Raw genomic sequence first — 298 nt, 5'->3', positions numbered from 1 at the left:
TCATTTTTTTTATTAAAATCATTAATATTTTTAGGGGATTTCTTTTCATTTTCGATTATTTTTATTATCTTTTTTATTTTTTCCCTTTTGCTGTTCTATGATTAATTATTTCCCATCATTATCTTACCGAATTTTATTTTCATTACAATATCTGATCATCGTATTCAACATTATCAATTTATATTTTTTATTTTATCTATTATTGTTTGTGGGATTTGGACAGTAATGAGAGATTTTGTTTTAGTAGTATGGTATATAGTGTAATAAAATATAGTTGTTCTTGTAACAGTAATTGAGG

This window comes from Penaeus monodon, chromosome 15, assembly GCF_015228065.2.
Source record: "Penaeus monodon isolate SGIC_2016 chromosome 15, NSTDA_Pmon_1, whole genome shotgun sequence".
NCBI lineage: Eukaryota > Metazoa > Arthropoda > Malacostraca > Decapoda > Penaeidae > Penaeus > Penaeus monodon.
Note: the sequence above shows the minus strand (reverse complement) of the source record.